This window comes from Penaeus japonicus, unplaced genomic scaffold (genome assembly GCF_977035675.1).
Source record: "Penaeus japonicus unplaced genomic scaffold, GWHDUDI00000001_assembly GWHDUDI00000024, whole genome shotgun sequence".
NCBI classification, from domain to species: Eukaryota; Metazoa; Arthropoda; class Malacostraca; order Decapoda; family Penaeidae; genus Penaeus; species Penaeus japonicus.
In genome coordinates this window covers 18173165-18186885 of record NW_028234426.1, presented here as the reverse complement: position 1 = coordinate 18186885, position 13721 = coordinate 18173165, and the positions used below count along the sequence as shown (strand labels likewise).

At 43.2% G+C, this 13721-nt stretch overlaps 1 protein-coding gene across 2 annotated transcripts in view; it reads left to right on the top strand.

Moving 5' to 3' along the window:
• Positions 1–13635: 13635 nt before the first annotated feature.
• The window catches only part of LOC122260808 (uncharacterized), an 8379-nt gene continuing 8293 nt past the window's right edge, over positions 13636–13721 (top strand). For both annotated transcript variants that reach the window (XR_015192177.1, XM_043028217.2), the window contains exon 1: positions 13636–13684. The gene's annotated coding sequence lies outside the window, so the exon portion shown is untranslated. The remainder of the gene's footprint in view (positions 13685–13721) is intronic.

The following is a 13721-nucleotide window of genomic DNA, read 5'->3' as shown; positions in this document are numbered from 1 at the left end:
TCCTCCTTGGGGAGGAGGAAGGGTAGCCGGGGAATCAATCATACTGGGTGTCGGACCAGGTCCGAACCCTGGGCCAAAGCCCGTTGTCCTGAGGGGACTACCTTTTCCCTTAACTTTTGGATCAACCTAATCCCAATAGCTAAGAGAGGATAAAATAAAACAAGTCTTTCTGTTAAGCGTCCTCACCCCCCCTTAGTGGAAGCCTGGTTGCGTTCTCCAGTACCAACTAAGGGATCGGAGTTGTGTGTAAGACACCTTCCAACCGCCGAACCTGCCTAGTGCGAGGGACGGTAAGTTGGTGCCCACCCCCCAAGCGAATACAGGAGCTCACAAGGAGACTCCCGTAGGCTCAGGAAAGTCACACAGAAAAATGGAAAAAATTTAGGAGGAGAGAAAAGTTGCGCCCAAAGGACGCCCCAGACTACTGGGCCTCCCTACCCAGGGGTCAGCCCGTAAGGGCTACCCTGTGGTAGAAGAGAGCTGCGGGTCTGGGGTGGGGGCTGACTATTCTACTGTGGTCTCGTGTCACCTTCAAAATAAAAGCACTGAAGGTGCAGAAAAGCACTTAAAGTGCAGAGAATATGTATAAAACAGCGCATTACTCAACTTTGGTTTACTTTACTTAAACTTCAGAAGCAACAATGCCGAGCAAGACCAGAGGCCCCGAAACCAGGGTAGCTCTGGTGTCACAAGACTTATTCTTTGTTGCTGCTGCGTTATGAAAACAGGGTGTGAGCCTTAAGGAGTCTCATACACGAGTGTCCGAAACATGCTTGCTTGCTTGCTTGTTGGATTTATTGGCTATCAACCAGCGGCACAGGCCAAGGTTATTAAGCCAATGATTCCATTTTATTTTATCAATCTATATAAGGTCATAAAGTTTTGTCTCCTTTAGAAAAGTGATTATTTTACTGATTATTTTTTCGTTGTTGGATAATAAATTTGTTATGTTATTTTCAATTTGTTTGATTTGTAGATAATTTATTATATTTTGTCGTTGTCTATTGTAATTTTGGCAGGATATTAAAATGTGTGATATAGTTATAGGTCTATTGCATTGTTCACACTGTTGAGGGAAATTTTTGTTTATATAGGGAGTAAGGTGTGTGTGTCTTGTGGCATTGACACGAAGCCTAGCCAATATCACCTCCTCCCTTCTGATTTTTCTTTGGGCTGTGTCCCATGGTTCTATTTTTTCTTTTATTTTGTTGGTTATTGTGAGGTCGGTCCACTCACTCTGCCACAGGAGATGGATTTTTGCTTTTATAAAAGAGACAAAACACCTGAGATCTGTGCGGATAATACCAGGCTCCAGATCGCCAGTCGACCCGGCTAGTTTGTCAGCCTGTTCATTACCATGGATACCCGAATGTCCAGGTACCCATATCAGTTTGATTGATTTATTGGCACTATGCATTTTACGAATGATATTACCCTGTATTTCATTATAGGTGGTTTCTAGTGATGTAATGGCTTTAATTGAACTTAACGAGTCTGAAAAAATGACTATTCTATCGTGGGTCGTCGATAGGGCAAAATCTAAAGCTTTATCTATTGCAAAAAGTTCAGCAAGAAAGATCGATGTATGATTCGGCAATCGAAATCTCAACTGACATTCAGTCGACCATACACCCGCTCCCACACACTCGTCTGTCTTGGACCCGTCGGTATATAAATGAAAAAAGGAAAGATGTTTAATAAGGATCTCTCTGAACCTCTGGCGTACCTCCACCTCCGACACCGTGGCTTTGGCTGATGGTAGCCAGTCTACAACAGTAGAAAAATTGGGTGTTTCCCACGGTGCTATATTTGATTGAACCAGGGTATCGATGGTAGAGAGATCTATACCGACTTTATCTGTGAGGTCATAGAGTCTATTGCCCAGCGGCTTCCCGCCGCGATACTGGGGCCCTACCTGCCGGCGCAAAACATCCCTGTTGGGATGTTGGGGCTGCCTGGCTACCTTCGCGGCATAGGTCAGCGCAAGCTGGCCGCGTCTAAGACGGAGGGGAGGTACTCCCGACTCTACCTCTAGGCGCTCAGTGCGAGTGCACTTAAGGGCTCCAAGACAGACTCGTAAACACGCATTCTGTACAACATTCAAACCTTTCAGAGTTGAGCTCGTTGCCGAGCCATACACGATTGACCCATAATCTACTTTAGATCTAATCAGGGATTTATATAACATCAGTAAAGACTTTCTATCAGCTCCCCATTTGTGTCCAGAAATGCACTTTAATAAATTGAGTGCTTTTTGACATTTATTCTTTAATTGACCAATGTGGTCTTTCCAATTCAATCTACTATCAAAGAGTAGTCCAAGAAATCTAGCTGAATTTTGAATAGGTATTGGATGGTTGTCTAGAGTTAGCCTGATGTTGGGCTTTCTCCTATGTGTAAAAACCACTCCAATACTCTTTTTAATGGAAAACTTAAAACCCCACTGGAGGCCCCAGTTATGAATCATATCCAGTGCCAATTGGATCTGATTTGCCGAGAACTCTGCATTATTGCTGGAGTGCCATAATGCACAATCATCGGCGTACAGTGAGTATTTAAGATTTCGAGGAGGAGATGGTAAAATGTCATTTATTATACACAGAAATAATGTTGGAGACAAGACACTTCCTTGTGGGACCCCGTTTGCCTGGACAAAAATGTCCGAGAAAGTGACATTGTCAGAAAACAATTTGACAGAAAACGTTCTGTCAGAAATGAAATTTTGGATGAAACAAGGCAAGTTTCCACGTAATCCGAAAGCATAAAGTTTTCTGAGTAGGCCATGTCGCCAAGTCATGTCGTAGGCTTTTTCTATGTCTAAAAATACTGATATCAAAAAATGCTTTTTGGCAAATGCCTCATGAATGTGACTTTCCAGTTTTACTAGTTGATCGAGAGTTTGGCGTCCCTTTCGGAAGCCGCACTGCTCGTCAACTAGTAAATTTCTGGTATTTAAAAAATGCAATAGCCTACTATTAACAATTCTTTCCATGACCTTGCATAAGCAACTTGTCAACGCAATTGGGCGGTAAGAGATGGCGGATCTGGGATTTCCCCCTCCTTTCAATATGGGAATGATGTGGGCGAAGTGCCATGAATTTGGAAAAGTCTGGCTTTTCCAAATATCATTGTACACTTCTAGCAACTTAATCATGTCATCATGATTAAGATGCTTTATCATCTCATATCGAATCTCATCGGGGCCTGGGGATGTTCCTCTACAGGCTTCTAGGGCTCGGACAAGCTCATTTATAGTTAGATCTTTATTATAATCAAAATTATCTCCTGTGGCAAAGTGAATTGGTTGCAGCTCGGCTGCTTCCTTGGTGGTCAGGAATGCAGGGTTGTAGTTTTCCGAGCTGCTTGTATAAGAGAACTGCCTGGCGATTGTGTTAGCAATGTCTCTAGGTTCATCATAATTAATTCCCTCATGAATAATGTTTCTGATCTTATTTGATGACTTTTTTCTATTGATTCTATTTACTGTGGACCAAACCTCTGATAACTTGGTGTTACTGTTTATCGTAGAGACAAAGCTTCGCCAGGAGTCTCTTTTGGCTTGTCTGATTGTTCTACGAGCCCTAGCTCTCGCTTGTTTGTATTTGCGAAAGTTCTCATTTGTGATATTATTATGGAAATGCCTGTAGGCCCTATTTCGTTCACATAGCGCCCTGCGGCAATCTGGTGTCCACCATGGAACTCTATGCTTAACGCTATCTGTCGAAGTCTTAGGTATGGTTGCCATTGCTGCATTTATAATACAATTTTGAACACTGTTTACTTTATCATCAATGGTTTCTCCAACAACTTCGAGCTTGACGCTCCTTGTGAAGGCGACCCAATCTGCTCTTTTTACGTTAAATTTGGGTGCTGAAGGCGTCCTCGTGGTGTCGCATGAATATTGAATACAAATAGGAAGGTGATCGCTTCCCAACGAGTCGTCAATGGTGTGCCACAGGCACTTGGCTGCTAGTGTTGAGGAAACCAGTGATAGGTCTATAAAGCTCAAATTACCGGTATTATCGTCTATTCGCGTTGGACTACCATCATTTAGAAGAACCAGATCAGAGTCGTTGATCAACTTAACTACTTGCTCACCTCTACCATTCACCCGTGGGGAACCCCATGATGTATGACGAGCATTGAAATCTCCTAAAATTAATTTATTGTTTGGCAGACTGTCCTGAATAGCAAAAAGCTCATCATAGATTAACCTTTTATCAGGTGGACAGTAAGCTGAGCATATAGTCAGATACGTGTTATTGAATTTTACTTTGCATGCGACGTGTTCCAAAGTAGAATTAATCGTCACTTCAATGAAAGGGAGATTCTGGTGGATGTACATGGCGACTCCGCCTCCACCCCTTCCCTCTCGGTCTTTTCTACAAAGATGGTAGTTTCTTAGCGATACGACCTCGTCAGAGACTTGGTCGTTTAAAAATGGCTTTCTTGTAGTACGATAATATCGGGAGCATAGGACGAGGCTAATAATCTAAGAGAGTTTACTTTTGATCTAAGACTTCGACAGTTCCATTGTATGATGGTATACGCGTGGATTACGTTTTATGGGGTTTGGAAGTGCCTTGTCCGGTGGTTTTTATTTTCTTTTTTTGGGAGGGAGGCGCCTCCTCCTCTCCCTCGCTTCCCGAGGGCCTCTCTCGGGAATTTTTGGAGACAGTAGTCTCCATGGCCTGCTCCCCTCCACCAGAGAGACGCCCGGCGGAGGATGATCTGCTCTTACGAGCAGAACTACCACCAGACGAAGTTCTAGTGGGGGTCGCCTGGACGAGAAGGTGCGATCCGGATTGTGATTTGGTATCGACCTCCTTAAGATGCTGTTTTTGCTGGGTTGATTCAGCAATTTCTTTAATTGTCTTATTCAATTCTTTAATCTGATTCATTAAGTCCTTTACCGTTTCTTTCAATTCTGCAATTTCCTGGTCCTTAACTGCGAGCTGCTGATTAACACTGCTTGCACTGGAAACAGTGTTAGTTACTGCTGAGGCGTAAGAAGTATTGGGTTTGCTTGTCAAACCTTCCACTTTCTTCTTGGCCTCACGGTAGCTAACATCGTGTTCTCTCATGTATGCTAATGTCTCAGTCTCCTTCTTCAGGCTACTGCAATCAGCAGAGCCTGACTGATGGGGACCTCCACAGTTAGCACACTTGAGTGTCTTTTCCGTGCATTCAGTGGTATCGTGATCTCCAGTACATTTACCGCAAGTGAATTTGTTAGTATCCTTATCATTGCATCTTAATGAGGTGTGTCCAAATTTTTGGCATCTATTACACCGCATTGGCTTTTGAATGTAAGGTCGTACTTGAACAATCTCATATCCGATTTTGACAGTACTTGGAATTTTATTTGAAGCAAAGGTCAAGAAACACAATCCGGTCTTTGTTCGCGCATTCCCATCTTTCTTGGTCATGCAATTTACGTCCACAACGTTTTGGTCATTCATGGCATCAAGAATTTCGCTTTCTTCCATTGTCCTCAAATCCCTGTGAAAGATTACTCCCTTACAGGTATTTGGGCCAACAGGAATAGTTACTTTTACTGTAATGTCATGAATCTGCGTCAGCTTAAGTAAATCGTTAACCTGAGACTTAAATTGCACTTTCACAAGGAGGCTACCATCTCGCAACTTTCGGACAAAATCAAAACTGCCTCCCACTTGACCATCAAGGACCTTCTTAATGATAAAGGGGTTGACATTCTGCAAGGATTGATTTTCTTTCATGCAACGGATGTTCACGCACCTTGCGTTCTGGGGAGGGATATTAATGTGTCGTCTGGGTCGGTCATTGGTCGGGGTTCCATTACTGGTCAAAGTGGTCTTAGAATGGTTCTGAGTCGCCCCTCCTCCTTGGGGAGGAGGAAGGGTAGCCGGGGAGTCAATCATACTGGGTATCGGACCAGGTCCGAACCCTGGGCCAAAGCCCGTTGTCCTGAGGGGACTACCTTTTCCCTTAACTTTTGGATCAACCTAATCCCAATAGCTAAGAGAGGATAAAATAAAACAAGTCTTATCGTTAAGCGTCCTCACCCCCCCTTAGTGGAAGCCTGGTTGCGTTCTCCAGTACCAACTAAGGGATCGGAGTTGTGTGTAAGACACCTTCCAACCGCCGAACCTGCCTAGTGCGAGGGACGGTAAGTTGGTGCCCACCCCCCAAGCGAATACAGGAGCTCACAAGGAGACTCCCGTAGGCTCAGGAAAGTCACACAGAAGAATAGAAAAATTCAGGGAGAGAGAAAAGTTGCGCCCAAAGGACGCCCCAGACTACTGGGCCTCCCTACCCAGGGGTCAGCCCGTAAGGGCTACCCTGAGGTAGAAGAGAGCTGCGGGTCTGGGGTGGGGGCTGACTACTTCTACTGTAGTCTCGTGTCACCTTCAAAATAAAGCACTGAAGGTGCAGGCAAAGCAGGAAAAACTGTAAGTACAGTACTTTACTTTAATTTTTTACTTTAACGAACAAAGAAACAATAAAATCTAGCGAGACTAGAAGCCCTGAGACAGGGTAGTTCAAGTGGCACCAGATTGTAGCTTATTGCTTCTATGTTTTTAATCAGTGTGAGGCCAAAAGAGTCTCATACACGAGTGCGTGGCCCGAAACTTGCTTGCTTGCTTGCTTGTTGGATTTATTGGCTATCAACCAGCGGCACAGGCCAAGGTTATTAAGCCAATGATTCCATTTTATTTTATCAATCTATATAAGGTCATAAAGTTTTGTCTCCTTTAGAAAAGTGATTACTTTTTGAATTATTTTTTCATTATTTGACAATAAATTTTTGATGTTATATTCTATATTTTTAATTTGAAAGTAATTTTTGATGGTTTGTCTATTATTATTGTATTTGCAACATGTTATTAATATGTGCGCCATTGTGAGGTTGTTGTTGCAATGGTCACATTTAGGAGGGAAATTTTTTTCTATATAGGGAGTGAGGTGAGTCAATCTTGTTGCATTGACCCTTATTCGGGCCAACACCACCTCCTCCCTTCTAATTTTCCTGTAGGCTGTGTCCCACATTGTAATCTCTTCTCTGGTCTTGGTGTGTATTGTGAGGTCGGTCCACTCACTTTGCCACAGGAGATGGATTTTTGCTTTTATAAAAGAGACAAAACACCTGAGATCTGTATGGATAATACCAGGCTCCAGATCGCCAGTCGACCCGGCTAGTTTGTCAGCCTGTTCATTACCATGGATACCCGAGTGTCCAGGTACCCATATCAGTTTGATTGATTTATTGGCACTATGCATTTTACGAATGATATTACCCTGTATTTCATTATAGGTGGTTTCTAGTGATTTAATGGCTTTAATTGAACTTAACGAGTCTGAAAAAATGACTATTCTATCGTGGGTCGTCGATAGGGCAAAATCTAAAGCTTTATCAATTGCAAATAATTCGGCAAGAAAGATCGATGTATGATTCGGCAATCGAAATCTCAACTGACATTCAGTCGACCATACACCCGCTCCCACACACTCGTCTGTCTTGGACCCGTCGGTATATAAATGAAAAAAGGAAAGATGTTTAATTAGGATCTCTCTGAACCTCTGGCGTACCTCCACCTCCGACACCGTGGCTTTGGCTGATGGTAGCCAGTCTACAACAGTAGAAAAATTGGGTGTTTCCCACGGTGCTATATTTGATTGAACCAGGGTATCGATGGTAGAGAGATCTATACCGACTTTTTCTGTGAGGTCATGGAGTCTATTGCCCAGCGGCTTCCCGCCGCGATACTGGGGCCCTACCTGCCGGCGCAAAACATCCCTGTTGGGATGTTGGGGCTGCCTGGCTACCTTTGCGGCATAGGTCAGCGCAAGCTGGCCGCGTCTAAGACGGAGGGGAGGTACTCCCGACTCTACCTCTAGGCGCTCGGTGCGAGTGCACATAAGGGCTCCAAGACAGACTCGTAAACACGCATTCTGTACTACATTCAAACCTTTCAGAGTTGAGCTCGTTGCCGAGCCATACACGATTGACCCATAATCTACTTTAGACCTAATCAGGGATTTATATAACATCAGTAAAGACTTTCTATCAGCTCCCCATTTGTGTCCAGAAATGCACTTTAATAAATTAAGTGCTTTTTGACATTTATTCTTTAACTGACCAATGTGGTCTTTCCAATTTAATCTACTATCAAAGAGTAGTCCAAGAAATCTAGCTGAATTTTGAATAGGTATTGGATGGTTGTCTAGAGTTAGCCTGATGTTGGGCTTTCTCCTATGTGTAAAAACCACGCCAATACTCTTTTTAATGGAAAACTTAAAACCCCACTGGAGGCCCCAGTTATGAATCATATCCAGTGCCAATTGGATCTGATTTGCCGAGAACTCTGCATTATTGCTGGAGTGCCATAATGCACAATCATCGGCGTACAGTGAGTATTTAAGATTTCGAGGAGGAGATGGTAAAATGTCATTTATTACACATAAAAATAATGTGGGAGACAAGACACTTCCTTGTGGGACCCCGTTTGCCTGGACAAAAATGTCCGAGAAAGTGACATTGTCAGAAAACAATTTGACAGAAAAAGTTCTGTCAGAAATGAAATTTTGGATGAAACAAGGCAAGTTTCCACGTAATCCGAAAGCATAAAGTTTTCTGAGTAGGCCATGTCGCCAAGTCATGTCGTAGGCTTTTTCTATGTCTAAAAATACTGATATCAAAAAATGCTTTTTGGCAAATGCCTCATGAATGTGACTTTCCAGTTTTACTAGCTGATCGAGAGTTTGGCGTCCCTTTCGGAAGCCGCACTGCTCGTCAACTAGTAAATTTCTGGTATTTAAAAAATGCAATAGCCTACTATTAACAATTCTTTCCATGACCTTGCATAAGCAACTTGTCAACGCAATTGGGCGGTAAGAGATGGCGGATCTGGGATTTCCCCCTCCTTTCAATATGGGAATGATGTGGGCGAAGTGCCATGAATTTGGAAAAGTCTGGCTTTTCCAAATATCATTGTACACTTCTAGCAACTTAATCATGTCATCATGATTAAGATGCTTTATCATCTCATATCGAATCTCATCGGGGCCTGGGGATGTTCCTCTACAGGCTTCTAGGGCTCGGACAAGCTCATTCATTGTAAGGTCTTTATTGTAATCAAAAATATCTCCTGTGGCAAAGTGAATTGGTTGCAGCTCGGCTGCTTCCTTGGTGGTCAGGAATGCAGGGTTGTAGTTTTCCGAGCTGCTTGTATAAGAGAACTGCCTGGCGATTGTGTTAGCAATGTCTCTAGGTTCATCATAATTATTTCCCTCATGTAAAATGTTTCTGATTTTTATTGATTGTTTTTTTCTATTAATTCTATTGACTGTGGACCAAACCTCTGAAATTTTAGTATTGCTGTTTATCGTAGAGACAAAGCTTCGCCAGGAGTCTCTTTTGGCTTGTCTGATTGTTCTACGAGCCCTAGCTCTCGCTTGTTTGTATTTGCGAAAGTTCTCATTTGTGATATTATTATGGAAAAGCCTGTAGGCCCTATTTCGTTCACATAGCGCCCTGCGGCAATCTGGTGTCCACCATGGAACTCTATGCTTAACGCTATCTGTCGAAGTCTTAGGTATGGTTGCCATTGCTGCATTTATAATACAATTTTGAACACTGTTTACTTTATCATCAATGGTTTCTCCAACAACTTCGAGCTTGACGCTCCTTGTGAAGGCGACCCAATCTGCTCTTTTTACGTTAAATTTGGGTGCTGAAGGCGTCCTCGTGGTGTCGCATGAATATTGAATACAAATAGGAAGGTGATCGCTTCCCAACGAGTCGTCAATGGTGTGCCACAGGCACTTGGCTGCTAGTGTTGAGGAAACCAGTGATAGGTCTATAAAGCTCAAATTACCGGTATTATCGTCTATTCGCGTTGGACTACCATCATTTAGAAGAACCAGATCAGAGTCGTTGATCAACTTAACTACTTGCTCACCTCTACCATTCACCCGTGGGGAACCCCATGATGTATGACGAGCATTGAAATCTCCTAGAATTAATTTATTGTTTGGCAGACTGTCCTGAATAGCAAAAAGCTCATCATAGATTAACCTTTTATCAGGTGGACAGTAAGCTGAGCATATAGTCAGATACGTGTTATTGAATTTTACTTTGCATGCGACGTGTTCCAAAGTAGAATTAATCGTCACTTCAATGAAAGGGAGATTCTGGTGGATGTACATGGCGACTCCGCCTCCACCCCTTCCCTCTCGGTCTTTTCTACAAAGATGGTAGTTTCTTAGCGATACGACCTCGTCAGAGACTTGGTCGTTTAAATGGCTTTCTTGTAGTACGATAATATCGGGAGCATAGGACGAGGCTAATAATCTAAGAGAGTTTACTTTTGATCTAAGACTTCGACAGTTCCATTGTATGATGGTATACGCGTGGATTACGTTTTATGGGGTTTGGAAGTGCCTTGTCCGGTGGTTTTTATTTTCTTTTTTTGGGAGGGAGGCGCCTCCTCCTCTCCCTCGCTTCCCGAGGGCCTCTCTCGGGAATTTTTGGAGACAGTAGTCTCCATGGCCTGCTCCCCTCCACCAGAGAGACGCCCGGCGGAGGATGATCTGCTCTTACGAGCAGAACTACCACCAGACGAAGTTCTAGTGGGGGTCGCCTGGACGAGAAGGTGCGATCCGGATTGTGATTTGGTATCGACCTCCTTAAGATGCTGTTTTTGCTGGGTTGATTCAGCAATTTCTTTAATTGTCTTATTCAATTCTTTAATCTGATTCATTAAGTCCTTTACCGTTTCTTTCAATTCTGCAATTTCCTGGTCCTTAACTGCGAGCTGCTGATTAACACTGCTTGCACTGGAAACAGTGTTAGTTACTGCTGAGGCGTAAGAAGTATTGGGTTTGCTTGTCAAACCTTCCACTTTCTTCTTGGCCTCACGGTAGCTAACATCGTGTTCTCTCATGTATGCTAATGTCTCAGTCTCCTTCTTCAGGCTACTGCAATCAGCAGAGCCTGACTGATGGGGACCTCCACAGTTAGCACACTTGAGTGTCTTTTCCGTGCATTCAGTGGTATCGTGATCTCCAGTACATTTACCGCAAGTGAATTTGTTAGTATCCTTATCATTGCATCTTAATGAGGTGTGTCCAAATTTTTGGCATCTATTACACCGCATTGGCTTTTGAATGTAAGGTCGTACTTGAACAATCTCATATCCGATTTTGACAGTACTTGGAATTTTATTTGAAGCAAAGGTCAAGAAACACAATCCGGTCTTTGTTCGCGCATTCCCATCTTTCTTGGTCATGCAATTTACGTCCACAACGTTTTGGTCATTCATGGCATCAAGAATTTCGCTTTCTTCCATTGTCCTCAAATCCCTGTGAAAGATTACTCCCTTACAGGTATTTGGGCCAACAGGAATAGTTACTTTTACTGTAATGTCATGAATCTGCGTCAGCTTAAGTAAATCGTTAACCTGAGACTTAAATTGCACTTTCACAAGGAGGCTACCATCTCGCAACTTTCGGACAAAATCAAAACTGCCTCCCACTTGACCATCAAGGACCTTCTTAATGATAAAGGGGTTGACATTCTGCAAGGATTGATTTTCTTTCATGCAACGGATGTTCACGCACCTTGCGTTCTGGGGAGGGATATTAATGTGTCGTCTGGGTCGGTCATTGGTCGGGGTTCCATTACTGGTCAGAGTGGTCTTAGAATGGTTCTGAGTCGCCCCTCCTCCTTGGGGAGGAGGAAGGGTAGCCGGGGAGTCAATCATACTGGGTATCGGACCAGGTCCGAACCCTGGGCCAAAGCCCGTTGTCCTGAGGGGACTACCTTTTCCCTTAACTTTTGGATCAACCTAATCCCAATAGCTAAGAGAGGATAAAATAAAACAAGTCTTATCGTTAAGCGTCCTCACCCCCCCTTAGTGGAAGCCTGGTTGCGTTCTCCAGTACCAACTAAGGGATCGGAGTTGTGTGTAAGACACCTTCCAACCGCCGAACCTGCCTAGTGCGAGGGACGGTAAGTTGGTGCCCATCCCCCAAGCGAATACAGGAGCTCACAAGGAGACTCCCGTAGGCTCAGGAAAGTCACACAGAAGAATAGAAAAATTCAGGGAGAGAGAAAAGTTGCGCCCAAAGGACGCCCCAGACTACTGGGCCTCCCTACCCAGGGGTCAGCCCGTAAGGGCTACCCTGAGGTAGAAGAGAGCTGCGGGTCTGGGGTGGGGGCTGACTACTTCTACTGTAGTCTCGTGTCACCTTCAAAATAAAGCACTGAAGGTGCAGGCAAAGCAGGAAAAACTGTAAGTACAGTACTTTACTTTAATTTTTTACTTTAACGAACAAAGAAACAATAAAATCTAGCGAGACTAGAAGCCCTGAGACAGGGTAGTTCAAGTGGCACCAGATTGTAGCTTATTGCTTCTATGTTTTTAATCAGTGTGAGGCCAAAAGAGTCTCATACACGAGTGCGTGGGGCCCGAAACACGGCCTCGCAGGGGTAATATGGGCCTCTTTCCAGGGAGGGAGCATGTGGTAGGCCCTCCTTCCAGGGAGGGAGTGAGTAGTAGGCCCTCCAGGGCAACGCCATCTCTTGGCGCCGCTTCCCCCTCGTGGCGACAAAGGGGCACTCGTGTATATTCCCCTGGAGGGATGGCTGGGGCGAAGTACATCACTACAACACGACCCGACAAAAAGAGTTGTTCAACCAGACGCCTTATGAGATGTCATGGACCTTACCTATGTGTTCTTAGCAGAACAGTGATAGGTTACCAAGGTTATATATATGAGAAGATGGTAGAATGCAGTAACGTATTTTTAATATATACAAATTTTTACCTCCCTGACCGGGACTTTGTATATATTAAAAATGCGTTACTGCATTCTACCATCTTCTCATATATATAACCTTGGTTGTTCGTAAAAATTCGCTATCACTGTTCTGCTAAGAACACATAGGTAAGGTCCATGATATCTCATAAGGCGTCTGGTTGAACAACGCTTTTTGTCGGGTCTTGTAGCCGTATCTGTCAATCTTACGGCGCGGGTTCGAGTCCCGGTCAGGGAGGTAAAAATTTGTATATATTAAAAATGCGTTACTGCATTCTACCATCTTCTCATATATATATATATATATATATATATATATATATATATATATATATATATATATATATATATATATATATATATATATATATATATATATATATATATATATATATATATATATATATATATATATATGTCTGTGTGTGTGTGTTTTTTTTTTTTTTTTTTTTTTTTTTTCTGCTGCTGAAAAACATCATCATTTCTATTATCATTATCATTACGTATTATTATCATCATCATTGTTAATACAATGATGGTGACAACTACACAGCAATGCCACTGTCATTGTCAGAAGCGGTAGCAGTGTTTACCCATTACCTTTACTGATTTTATTATTATTCAATTTCCATTGTTATTTTCATCATCGCAACTTTAGTTGCAACGATTGCCATTATAACCACATATATACATGGAACACAGTACTGCACGCACCCGGGAAAGCAGTACTTATTGATTTTGTTCTTGCACAGATACACACAAACATCCATACACACAAAAGCAAGCATGTGTGTATGATCAGGCGCATGCGCTACCAAGTGTGAGCAATACGTCATTTTGTGAAACGGCGCAGCTCTTTGCAGTCTGCAGCCGAAGACGGGTGAGTTCGCAACTTTTCCGCTCGGTAGAATAATTTG